Here is a 12,906-nt window from a genome sequence, read left to right on the forward strand (position 1 = left end):
TGTAAACATCCCACAATGCACACAAAAGGCTCACAACAAAGAATCATCTGGCCCTGAATGTCAGTACTACCAAGGTTTAGAAACCTTGGTCTAGAGATACACTATTTGCCACCTGCAAGTCTAGGAAAGTCAGAAAATATGGACAAAGTTTCTCAACCAAAATCAGAGCTGAGGAGGCCATTGGCTCAATGACTGGATCTGTGATTTCCTCAAATCATTTAAGAGCAGGAGCTACAAGCTGCCATTATGAAAACTGCTTACGGACTGCAGTCCTGAAAAGCAATCACAAAATCCCTAGAGAATGGCCACAGAGGAGAGCTGTGAGAAAACACCAATTCAAAATGAGAATGTCAGTCAAAGTTACAAAACACAGAGAAATGCTAAGAAAAACCACAAAATCAACAATTAGACATGAATCTGCTCAGGATGAAATTGATTTTAAGGAAAATGTGGACAAAGATATTGAAACAAGTATACTTGCAAGTACCAAAAAGGGACCCTAAAGTATAAATATCATCAAAAACAAATTAGGAAATGAAGAAGGCAAAAATATATAGAAACAATATAAAAATATAAATATTTTTTTCATCAAAATTCAGGCAGACCAAGAAATGGCTTATACTAGATTACGTAACAAAAATAACTGGACTGTAGAATTGTGGAATTCATTTAAAGTACAATAAGGGGGAATAAAAGGATAAAAATATGAAAAGTTAGCTAGGGAACATAAAGGGCAATTCTCACATTCCAAAATATGTTGTATAAGAATTTCAGCAAAAGAAGAATGTAGAAATGGCAGAATATCATAAAATCGGTATTTATAAAGGAGAGCTGAGAATTTTTCAAGATTGGAGAAAGACACAAATTCTCAAATCAAAATGTATTCCAAATTCCAAGCAGCATAAATAATTATAATCCTTCTCTTGGAGATAGCCTAGATAAGCTGAGAAACATCTAGAATGAATAGAAAATTTTAAGAACTGGAGAAATAAAAATGTATACCCATAAAGATAAGTAAATTCATTATCCATGTGAGATGGCAAGTGAAAATTGAATAATGTCTTTCAAATATATAAGGAACACATCTGTTTTAGATGTTTAACTTAGAATGCTATGCCCAGCTATACAATCTTTCAAGAGTGGAAATAAGATACAGACTTTTTTATGCATACACAAGACTATGGGAGTTTGTCTTCCATGGATTTTCTTTAAAATAACTATTAGATTTTTCTGTAAAAAGAAATACAAGCATAGGAGAATATATTGAGATTCTAGGTAGAAAGAGAATATATAATATATATATTTGAAAATGCAAGGCATTTAAAGCCTATAGTTTGCGTACTGTATCATTCATCAGCAGGTACTTTGTGGAAAATATTTGAATCTCTCATATGTTAAAGAATCAAAAGAGTCAACATGAACTTCATTGGCTCTTGTGCACACATTCAACACTAACAGATAGATGCACATTTACAATCAGTTTTGATGATAGGGAGCACATACTCATGTAAGTGCAATATTGGTATCTGTTCTTCTCTTCATAAGACCTTAGTATAAATAAAATCATCCTGGATTCATCCTGGATGAATCTCTTGCCTTATGCAGTGAGTCCCCCTGACATACACAGTAGGGCATATCTCTAGGTTCCTCAGGCTCATTGCCAAACACCCCCCATGAGAGCCAGACCAGCCAGAGACAAGATGGAGTTCTCTCACCTCTGAGTCTGACCTGGGCCCGTTTAACTTGGCACCCCGGGAGGCTTAGGAGAGGGAGTTTCCACTTTAAACTTCCTACCAGGCTTGAGGTGATCTTCCTCCAGGGAAGGTCTACTCATCCCGAGAGGTACCATAATCACAGGAAGAAGCAGCCAAATTCGCATAGGGAAACAGGGAGATGAGCAAGGCCTTACGGGAAATGAAGTCCAAGACAGGAAAAGCGGCTTGCAGGCAATAGAAGAAGAAGCCTAAGAAGATAGAGAGGCTACAAGATTTGAGGAATGAGTTGCATCCATCTCCAGTAAAGAACAGACTGGGGGAAAAGGCAATGAAAATAAGAAAATTGGAAAAATATTTCCTCTGACCTTGGAACTTTGTTTTTAAGACAGCCCCTCTGTTTGAACTCACCCAGTAAGAGTTTGAAATGCGATTTAGACTTATATCATCATGAAGGAAGCTGCCTGGGGAAGAATCAACAGTTTGTTCATTCCTTCTGCCACAGCTTACCCCTTGTGATAATAATCCCCATAAAGTGCAAATCAGTGTGAAAATGTCCTGTGTTTAAAAATTTGAACTCCACTGATAACAAAGCATTCATACTGGAGAGGCACCATATGAATTTTCTAAATTTGGGAAAACTTCTTTCATTCACACGTCAAATTCCATTAAATGTAGAAGTCATGCTGGAGAGAAATCCTGTGCTTCTAAGGAATATTGAAATGCTTTTAGCTAGATGACAAATCTCATTGAGCAGAAGAAAATTCATACTGGAGAGAAATCCATGAATGTAACAAAACTTCACTGAACACTAGAAAATTTATACAAGAAAGAAACCTTTGAATATACTGAATATGATAAAGTTTTCTCTGGAATCTCATTTCTTACTCTACATTGGAAAGGCAGCACGGGGGAAAGCCATATAAACATAAGAAATGTGGGAAAATCTTAAGCCAAAAGTAAATCCTCATTCATCAAAAAAATCATATTGGAGAGAAACCTTGTGAATGTGGGTAAGCTTCCATTCAGATGTCAAACCTCAGTCAGCAGGGAATTTATAGTGGGGAAAACCCCTTTGCCTGTAAGGTATGTGGGAAAGTCTTCAGTCACAAATCAAACCTCACTGAGCATGAACATTTTCATACTAGAGAGAAACCTTTTGAATGTAATCAATGTTGAAAGCCTTCAGCCAAAAGCAGTATGTTATTAAACATCAAAACACTCATACTGGAGAGAAGCTTTCTGAATGCAATGAATGTGGAAAATCCTTCAGCCAGAAGGGAAAACTCCTTACCCATCCGAAGATTCACACTGGTGAGAAACCATTTGAGTGTGGACTGTGGAAAAGCTTTCATACAGAAATCAAACCTCATTAGACACCAGAGAAGTCACATGGGAGAGAAGCCCTTTGCATGTAAGCAGTGTGGGAAAACCTTCAGTGGCAAATCAAACCTTACTGAACATGAGAAAATTCATATTGGAGAGAAACCCTTTAAATGTAGTGAATGTGGCACAGCTTTTGGCCAGAAGAAGTACCTCATAAAACATCAAAACATCCACGCTGGAGAGAAACCCTGTGAATGTAATGAATGTGGAAAAGCCCTCTCTCAATGAACATCGCTTATTGTACATGTGAGAATTCATTCAGGTAATAAACTTTATGAATGCAATGTATGTGGAAAAGCCTTCTCTCAAAGCTCATCTCTTACTGTGCATGTGAGAAGCCATACAGGTGAGAAACCCTATGGTTGTAATGAATGTGGGAGAGCCTTCTCTCAGTTTTCAACTCTTGCTCTACATTTGAGGATACACACAGGTAAGAAGCCATATCAATGCAGCAAATGTGGGAAAGCTTTCAGCCAGAAGTCATACCACATTAGACACCAGAAAATGCATACTCATTAAAAACCATAAGAATACCTTGAAGATGTGAAGTTTTTTTTAATCAGGAATTTACATTTCATAGCACATCAGAAATAAATGTTCTAAAGCAGCACCATGGATGAGGGAAACAAAAACTAAAAACTTATGGGACACCAGAAATTAAATATTGACAAGACAAAACATTCATGTGATATAAAGCCTGTGGCCAACAAAAAAACCTACCACAAAGATAATGCTAAAACTTTAGAAGCATTCCCACTAAAATTGGGGAGAAGAAAGAGATGCCTGCTGTCACCATTGCTATCGTAGATCTGGAGATCCTAATCAAGTTGTAGGTGTTGGAAAGCAACAGACAATACTAGATATCATATACAAACACTATAAAACTCCTGTGATATTGATGCAGCAGAAGTGAGCCCAGAAACAGACTCATACAATTATTAGAATTTGGAATATGATAGAAGTGGCATCAAGAAGTGATGAAATAATGGGACTATATAAAAAATAATTTGGAGGTATTTGTTGTGCAAGGAGGGGATAAACCATATACAAAATGAAATGCAAAGGGTGTAAAACAATAATATGAAAAGCTATATTTTTTATTTTCTCAATTGTTTTCATGTTCTCAATTTCATTTATTTCTGCTCTAATCTTTGTTATTTCTTTCCTTTTGCTTGCTTTGGGGTTAGTTTGCTGTTCTTTCTCCAATTCTTCCAAGTGGACAGTTAATTCCTGGATTTTTGCCCTTTCTTCTTTTTTGATATAGGCATTTAGGGCAATAAATTTCCCTCTTAGCACTGCCTTTGCTGCATCCCATAAGTTTTGATATGTTGTGTTTTCATTTTCATTTACCTCGAGATATTTACTGATTTCTCTTGTAATTTCTTCCTTGACCCACTGGTTGTTTAAGAGTGTGTTGTTGAGCCTCCACATATTTGTGAATTTTCTGGCGCTTTGCCTATTATTGTTTCCAACTTCATTCCCTTATGATCTGAGAAAATGTTTTGTATGAGGCTGAGAATTAAAGGCTCCGCACCACTTTGCACCAGTGGGGAGCTGCTGACTGACAGTCATACTTGCTGGGCAGGACAGGAAGTACAGCATCTAGAGGCCCCACAGGAAAGGCAGACAACCTGCTGGGTCTCATCCTCAGGGAAGCTTCATACTGATTACACCCTCCTACTGAGACCTCAGCCTGCCTTGTTTGGGAAAATCTGATTGGGGTCTATTTTATCTGGGGAAACCCCATATAGGCATGGTAAGAGCCAGAAAAGCAAGAGCTGAAATTTTCTGAATAGTTAAACAGAAGTTATGCTAGAAGTCTAGAATAAGTTGAACTGAACATCAAAAACAAACAAACAAACAAACAAATAAACAAAAAACCCCAGATAGAGAACAAAGCCGACCAACAAGAAAACCCTAGGTAAAAGAGTGAAAAAGACCTCCTGAATAAACTAATCAAGGAAATTAGATGCCAATATACCAACAAAAAATCACAAGTCATACTAGGAGTAATGACGATATGAACAAACTAACACTTCAAATGTGATTTAGGAGTTGAAACAACTAATTAATGTCCAAACAAACATGTTAAGTCAAGTCAAAAATCAAATCAATGAGTTGAGGGAAGATATGGCCAAAGAAATGATGGATACAATGAAGACATTGGATAACCATAAAGTAAAACTTGAATGCTTGAAAAAACAAATGGCAAAACTTAGGAGAATGAAAGACACAGTAGAAGACATGTAAAACACAATGGAGACTTATAGCAGAATATTTGAAGAGGCAGAAGAAAGGATTAGTGAACTAGAGAACAGGATATTTGAAATCTTACACATAAAAGAACAGATAAGGAAAAGAATGAAACAATATGAGTAGATTTCAGGAAATTAAATGACAGCATGAAGTGCATAAACATACATGTTATGGGTGTCCCAGAAGGAGAAGAGAAGGGAGAAGGGACACAAAGAATAATAGGGGAAATAATCACTGAAAATTTCCCATCTCTTATGAAAGTCACAAAATTACAGATCAAGAAGCATAACAAATCCCAAACAGAATGACACTTACTAATCAGATTGTCAAAAGTCAAGGACAAAGAGAGAATTCTGAAAGCAGCAAAAGAAAAGCAATCCATCACATACAAAGGAAGCTCAATAAGTCTATGTGTGGATTTTTCAGCAGAAACCATGAAGGTAAGAAGGTAGTGGTATGATATATTTAAAATACTGAAAGAGAAAAACTGCCAACCAATAATCCTATATTTGGAAAAACTGTCCTCCAAAAATGAGGGAGATAATGCTCTGGAGAAGCTAGAAGAAAAATATCTGAGATGGTGGTATGTTAGCCTATGACACACTCTTGGACCTGTCCTTTAACTACTGCTTGTTGAAGAGTGCTTTGAAAACTATTGCTTTCTCCTTTCTTTGTTTTGTATACATGTTACACTACACAATAAAAAAAAATTTTTTTAATGAGGGAGAGTTTTAAATATTTTCAGACAGTCACTGAGAGAGTTTATGAATAAGAGATCAGCTCTACATGGAATACTAAAGGGAGCACTACAGACAGATAGGAAAAGATAGGAGAGAGAGATGTGGAGAAGAGTGTAGAAATGAAGACTATCAGTAAGGGTACAAAGAGAAAAAAATAATATATGACATATAAAATCCAAAAGACTAAATGGTAGAAGAAAGTACTGTCTTTACAGTAAAAACATTAAACATTAATGGACTAAACTTCCCAATCAAAAGACATACTGGCAGAATGGATTAAAAAAACAGGACCCATCTATATGCTGTCTACAAGAGACTCACTTTAGACCCAAAGACAAAAATAGATTGAAAGTAAAAGGTTAAAAAAGATATCTCACACAAACAACAACCACAAAAGAGTGGGGGCAGCTATACTAATATCCAAAAAATTAGATTTTAAATGCAAAGCAATTAAAAGAGACAAAGAAGGATACTATGTGTTAGTAAAAGGAACAATTCATCAAGAAGATATAACAATCATAAATATTTATACAGTGATCACAATGCCCCAATATACAAGAGGCACACACTGACAACACTGAGGGAAGAAGTAGACACCTCTATGATAATAACTGGAGACTTCAATACACTGCTGTCATCAATACATAGAACATCTTGACAGAGGATCAATGAGGAAGCTGAGATATTGAATAAATATGACAAACAACTAACTGGCCCAGATGTTTTCATCAAGAGATTCATAGCTCCAGTGCTATCTATTCTAGGGAATGGATTTTACAAAGGAAAGCATCCGAGTCATTTTTTGTGAAGTGTAACAGTGGTACACAGATAGCACCCCCAACAAAAAAAACTACAAATCAACCTCATTTACAAATATAGATGCAAATATCATAAAAATATTACCATCAAAATATAGCAGATTTTTTAAAAATAATACACCATGAAAATGTGTGGTTTATTCAAAGAAAGCAAGAAAAATTCAGTATTAGGAAAGCTATTAATATAATTCATCACATTAGTTTGCAAATAGAAAAATCATGCAAAAACCTACATAGTTGCTAAACAGATATTACATAATTTAACTATTCTTGAGAATTATTTTTTTTCAAAATGTGAACATATGGATATTTCTGCATTTGGGTGTCAGGGTGTATGTATACATATGATAGGAAAACAAACTAGAAGTTTCCTCAATAAAGTCCCAGAGAAGGCACTGATGTCTTTTTTCCCATTATTATTTACTATTGTTCTGGAAGAAATACATCCAACCCCCCCACCACCAAAAAAAAACAAAGAAAGAAAGAAAGAAAAGGTATAAAAACAGGAAAAACAAAGGTAATATTATAATTTGAAGATGTTATTGACTGGAATTCACAAAGGAATCAAGTGAAAAGCTGTTTCAAATACTAAGTTAATTTCATAAATTGACTGGGTTAAAAAAATACTATACAGAATTCAAAATCTTTTATATAGAAAAAACAACAACCAGTTAACAGACATAATGGAAGAAAAATCAATAGCTCCTCAAAAGGTAAAATAGGAAATGAATATAACAAGAAATGCACAAGATCTATAAGAAGAAATCTTTAAAATGGTACCAAGGGCCTTTAAAGACAAATATATAGAACCATGTTCTTGCTAAAGTATACTAGACATCATAAAAAATGTCAGTTCTCCTTATTTGACCTATATTTAATGGAACATTCCACCTCAAAATAAATACCAACAAGATAATCCAGACAAGCTGATTATGGTGTCCATAAGGAAACATGAGTAAGTTAGAAGCTCCAGGAAAAATCTAAGAGTACTGAAGGAGAATTTACACTACCATATATTTAAACATTGTAAAATTATAATGCTTAGTGATATTCATACATGAGTAGATAGACTAACCATTGGAGTATAATTAAAAGTCCAAGACTGGACCTAAATATACCAAGGATACAATACACAGGATATTGTATTTCAATGGGAATAAAGATTATTCTATCAATTGTTTTGAGATACTTGGGTTTCCTACTTGAATTCCTATCTCATGCTTACATAAAAATAAATTTAAGATAGATCGAAGATACAAATATCAGTTTTGTACATAAGTAATACAGGAAATTATGGGAGCAATTTTTTCTTATAAGTTTGGAGTTAGGTCTTCTAGGTAATACACAAAATTCAGAAGCTCTAGATATAGAGATTTACAAATTTGACTAGTCAAAAGTCTTTTTTAAAATTGTCTACCTGGAAAAAAAAACATGAAGAACTAAATCAAAAGGAGCTAAAATTAAGAAAAAAATTGATAGTGATGTCACAAAGTCCTGATCCTTCATTTCCTTAATATACTTAGAGCATTTAAGATTCCAAAAGAGGGAGTGCAATGGTAGTTCAGCGGTAGAATTCTCACCTGCCATGCTGGAGACCCAGGGTTCCATTCCCAGCCCATGCACTCCCCCCCAAAACAAACAAACAGGGAGGGCCACAGTGGCTCAGCAAGCAGAGTTCTCTCCTGCCATGCCGGAGACTCGGGTTTGATTTCCATTGCCTGCCCACGCAACAACAACAAAAAATAACTTTCAACAAATGGTGCTGCAGTAACGGGATACCCACATGGGAAAAGAATGAAATGTGACCCCACCTTACAGCCTAAAAAAAAAAGATTCCATAAGAAAATAATGAATAATACAATAGGAAATACACAAAGAATTTGAACAGACAGGATGAAAATAACTCTTTAATAGGTGACAAGATTCTCAGCCCCACTCAATAAGGGAATCAAAAATTAAAATTTTAAGATTTCATTCTTACATGTCACTGACCAAAATAAAAACCTTTGGTAATACCCTAAATTAGTGGAAAAGCAAGAAAGCAGGTAGGCCCATTTACTGATGATGGGCAGAACAACTTCAGTGGAAACAATTCGGCCATCTCTCTCAGAATTAAAAATGAATGCACCCAAACATCCAGCAATTCTGCTTCTAGAAATTATTCCTGTAAATGTACTTGTGCATATTTGGCATTAATCATTTACAGAATACTCATTGGATTATTGTTTGTAAAAGAAGTTTCACTGAGAGGAAACTAAAGTATAGAAAAATATTCCCATACAATGGAATGGCACGTAGTCATTTTTAAAAATTAGTAACCTCAATATTGACTGAGAAGGAGAGATTTTCAGGATATAGTGTCAGTGGGAAAAAAGTCAAGGACTGTGAAAGGGAAGAAAAAGGAATAGATACATATATTTATACATTGCATGCGCATGGAATATACCAGGAAGGACCCACTAGATCTCGTAAGAATAGCTCCCTCCCTTGAGGAAACCAAGTACCTGGGGGAGATGAGTGCAAGACGACACACCTTCTGAATTCTGAATCAAATTTATGCATTTCCTATTCATAAAATAAAATTTTAAATACATATGCCAATGTGTATTCTAAATCTTTCTGTGGTGTTTTTGAAACATGCTAAGCACAGAGCCATTTTTTAGTGAAGATACAGTAAAAAAAACAAAAATCACCTCTTCTGGGTTTTCTAGTAAGAAATCATCTCTCCTTTCATTTGCATTCATTATGTGGTGTGTGGTGTGACAGCACTTAGAGCAGGACATGTATCACCATCCCCTCTACGAATGTCTGCTCTGCCCCTTTAGATCATACGTTCCTTGAGTACCTTATCAGCTCTGGGTTTCCAGTGCTTGGCACAGTACCCACAAATGAGAATTTCTTGAAGTGACACATCCCTCACCCTGGCATTTTGCATTAGAAGACACACTGCAGGCGAAGGGGCAGAGGGTGCCACAGACAGGGACATATGGTGCAGCCCATTTAGGCACAGGCTGCCCATCCATCCAGAAGAGATCTGCCTGCCCTGTCCCCTCGGTTACCCTGACTGGTCACTTGACTATTCAGCTGCCCTTATTATTGTAATCCCTTGGACGGCCATCTGCTCTGCTCACGTGGGAGAGCCGGCCCCAGGGAGAAGTACTCAGCTGCCCTGCATCCTCAAATCAGGTCAATTACACCACTGCTCCTTAATTGCTCATGACGGCTCAGCTATTGTGTCTGAACCGTCAGTAATTTCCAGTTCATTGTGGCTGAAGATTCCAGGCTAATGGAGGTGCCAACCTGTCCCCCTGAGTCCCTGGCACCATTCAGCTTGTACATTTTGCACAGTGTGCCGGGGTCCATTTCACACCCTATCTGTCACTGAATTTTGAGCTAAAGTTTAGGTTAAAATAAAACCACACCACAAAAGACAGGAAAGAAGAGTCATTTAAAGACAGCAATTCGTTTTCACTGAAAAGAAGTGAGGAGAGCATCGTCCTAGACAATAGAACTAATCTGTGCCTTTGACCAGCAGCCTGCAAACCCTGTGCACAGATTGTGGGGTTGTTTGGGTTTTCTTTTTCTCCATCTGAGGCATGAACGGTCCCACAGGTGACTGAGGTGAACAACTTACTGGGCCAAATTTGGGGGCTTTTGAAAATTTTCAGGACAATGAAATTATATTTCCCAGACTACTGAGAAACCCTGGTTTTCATTTTTCATCTTTCCCTGGTATAAATGAATAATCTTCCTGAAAACTCACTATACTGTGAACAGTTGGGTTCCTTTTGTCTGATGGGGAACAAAGAAAAAATTGACGGAAATGTTCCAGGTGGCACATTTGAAAAGCCTGAATTTGTAACAAAAACCCAACCTCTTCTAGCTCCAAGTGATATTAAGAAATTTAAACCTTCAACCCCCAATCTGTTCCTCTCTCTCTCTCTCAACACATGATTATTTATAATATTCAGAGTCTGCTCCACGTTGGAATGTATTCTTAAAGGCAAGGATTTCATTGATACCACCCTTAATAAGGTAATGAACATAAAGTGGATGCCCCATCGACTTAACTTTCTCAGTTTCCAAACCATAATTGGAATTCTGACTCACAAAATGCTACTTCCGACATCGTCTCACACTGTCTTAGTTTCCTAGGTCTGCCATAACAAAGCACCCCAAACCGGATGGCTTAAAACAGCAGAAATGTATTGTCTCATAGTTCTGGAGACCGGAAGTGTGAAATCACGGTGTCAGCAGGGCCACTGTCCCTCTGAAACCTCTGGAAGAGAATCCTTACTTGCCTCTCCTCACTCCAGGTGCCTGCAGGAGATCCTTGGCATTCCTCGGCATGGAGATACCTCCATCTTCTCGCTGTCTGTGCCTTATCCGAATTTCCTCTTTTTACAAGGACTCCAGTCACAAAGGATTAGGGCGCACCCTAATTCAGTGTGGCCTCCTCTAAACTAATCACAACGTCAAAGACCCTATTTCCCAATAAGGTCACATTTAGGGAACCAGGAGTTGGAACTTAAACATGGCAATTGGGGGGACAGAATTCAACCCATAATACATACTAAGCCAAAAAGCCAGCCTTTTGCTGTCAAATTGCCATATTCTAGCCCACAATTTAAAATCCAGCATTTTCTCTTGGACTTAAGGAATTTTTCAACTCAAAGGAATCTCAAAAACCACCTTGCCCCAAGCACTCCCTGTGAAACTAAAGAATCCAAGGAGGTGATGCATGTTTCCAGGTCACAGAGCTCATTAGTCTGTCACAGATCTAAGCACATAGGTCTCCTCCATTCTGGAGACGCATTCTGAGCCTCATGGAACATTCACCTGTCTTTCTCTCCCTTCTATTTCACACACACACACACGAGTTTTCTGATATTTCCATTATCAATGAAATTCTACCAGTTGAACGAAAATAATCACAATCATTCCTCTTCTCTCTTCTCCTGAAAGTCACTTGGTGACTATACCAGAATATGATAACTTTGGAAAATATTTCATTCAAGGAAACACCTCTGAATGTGTGTGAAAATCCACTTCCTATGTCTTAGACATGCTAAATGCATAAAAACATGCTTGGCAGAATATTTAATCACTGAGTCAGAAAAAATAAATATTCCTTCACAGTGAGGTTACATTTCTCCTGCAGAAAGGAAGTTAGTACACTTCTATGGATATTCAGAAAGAAGAACCCACAACTCTTCCTGGTGGCCCATCTCTACGAGACTGGAGGAAAAGAACTCTGAGCTAGAAGTTAGAGGACTGTGTAGTGTTAGCAACAGCTGTTCCTTACTAAAGGTGTGATCCTAAACAGATAGCTTCTGTGCTCCCATTTGTAAAGGAGGACAGGTTCTCTTAAGTTCCTGACTCGCTGATTTTCACCGTTTGCAAGGCCTTCACTCCTTGATTTCATTGTATGATGATGCTTTTAGCACTTTTACACAGAGCATAGACATGTAAAAAAAATTAAAGGCTATAAGTTGTGACACTAAAGTAACAAATGGGTCATGCATTGTTTTCCTTTGTTTTTTAAAAATCATCCCAGCAGTTATGTTCAAGCATCCTTTCCTTTTAAGTGATTATCTTAAGTGGGTAAGAACACTAAGTTTATATAGCACATGCAAAAAAATGAACCCCATTTTTTAGAATCCCCTTTCATTTTTTAACAGTAATCCTTTACCCAGATCACTCAATTTATTAGCCAGTTTGGCCACAAGAACTTATGATTGTTCCCCCAAATCACACTATCACTGGGGTGCATCAATTAGCATCTAAAAGTACAGACACAAATTATTTAGGAAATAGAAGCAATAGTTAAAGAGGAATATAGCCTCCTAAGAAAAGGATGTTGAGAGGAACCTCACTTATTTGAATTCTTGAATACTAAAATGTTTTTAAAAATCAATAGCATGGCTGAGGTACAAGTTAGCCACAGAAGTGGCTCCGATTTTCCATCATGAAAAAACCTGCTATTCAGGTACA

At 37.0% G+C, this 12,906-nt stretch overlaps 1 pseudogene; it reads left to right on the forward strand.

Annotated features, from left to right (window-relative positions):
* The first annotated feature begins 2,715 nt into the window (after nucleotides 1-2,715).
* LOC143661455 (uncharacterized) lies at nucleotides 2,716-3,617 on the forward strand (annotated as a pseudogene).
* The last annotated feature ends 9,289 nt before the right edge of the window (nucleotides 3,618-12,906 follow it).

This window comes from Tamandua tetradactyla, chromosome 2 (genome assembly GCF_023851605.1).
Source record: "Tamandua tetradactyla isolate mTamTet1 chromosome 2, mTamTet1.pri, whole genome shotgun sequence".
Lineage (NCBI taxonomy): Eukaryota > Metazoa > Chordata > Mammalia > Pilosa > Myrmecophagidae > Tamandua > Tamandua tetradactyla.